We start from the raw sequence: 1356 nt of genomic DNA on the forward strand, positions 1-1356 counted from the left end.
CTAGTCTTTCCCATTCTGTTGTTTTCCTCTATTTCTTTGCATTGATCGCTGAGGAAGGCTTTTTTATCTCTCCGTGCTATTCTTTGGAACTCTGCATTCAGATGCTTCTATCTTTCCTTTTCTCCTTTGCTTTTTGCTTCTCTTCTTTTCACAGCTATTTGTAAGGCCTCCTCAGATAGCCGTTTTGCTTTTTTGCATTTCTTTTCTATGGGGATGGTCTTGATCCCTGTCTCCTGTACAATGTCACGAACCTCTGTCCATAGTTCATCAGGCATAGACAGAGTGTCTATCAGATCTAGTCCCTTAAATCTGTTTCTCACTTCCACTGTATAATCATAAGGGATTTGATTTAGGTCATACCTGAATGGTCTAGTGCTTTCCCCTACTTTCTTCAATTTAAGTCTGAATTTGGCAATAAAGTGTTCATGATCTGAGCCACAGTCACCTCCCGGTCTTCTTTTTGCTGACTGTATAGAGCTTCTCCATCTTTGGCTGCAAAGATATAATCAATCTGATTTCGGTGTTGACCATCTGGTGATGTCCATGTGTAGAGTCTTCTCTTGTGTTGTTGGAAGAGGATGTTTGCTATGACTAGTGCGTTCTCTTGGCAAAACTCTATTAGCCATTGCCCTGCTTCATTCTGTATTCCAAGGCCAAATTTGCCTGTTACCCCAGGTGTTTCTTGGGGTGTGGGGTGTGGGGCCAACCACAATTACTCATCCATTCCTCACTTGAGAGACTCAAATATCTCTCAACTTTTGCTATTACAAGCAATATTGCAATAAACTGCCTTGTACCTATACTTACTTATAAGTAGACCTGTGGGAGATATTTTTAGAAATGGAATTGCTGGTTTGAAGAATATATACTTTGAAAGTTTTAATAACTACTGGCAAGTTAAAGCATATGGTTTTATCTTGGAAGATTTACCATACCTTGGGTAATGTCAAAAAAAAGAGATGTCAAGATGTCCATTAGATGAGACCGTGTACAGTATGTCACCTTTATTTTTATTCAGGAAATAACTTTTGAATTTTCTTCTCTAAGATGTATGTAGATAATATCTTTGAAAGGTAATCATGGCTTATTCAGTCAAAAGCAATGATTGTATCTAATCAGTTATTTTCTTCCCCACCTCAAAATCCAAAATCCTTCTTGGCTCATTTGCTGGCCCTCCTGCCTTTAAAATATTTCTACAAATATTTTATACTGGGAATTGAGTTACGTCAGTAGGTTTTGTTCCTACTACTGTAAAAAACAAATTTCTTTATTTGACTGTGCCAAGTCTTCGTTGCAGCATACAGGATCTTCAGTCTGTTGAGGCATGGGGACTCTTCGTTGTGCCATGTAGGATCT

This window comes from Bison bison, unplaced genomic scaffold (genome assembly GCF_000754665.1).
Source record: "Bison bison bison isolate TAMUID 2011002044 unplaced genomic scaffold, Bison_UMD1.0 scf7180017851087, whole genome shotgun sequence".
Taxonomy (NCBI): Eukaryota; Metazoa; Chordata; class Mammalia; order Artiodactyla; family Bovidae; genus Bison; species Bison bison.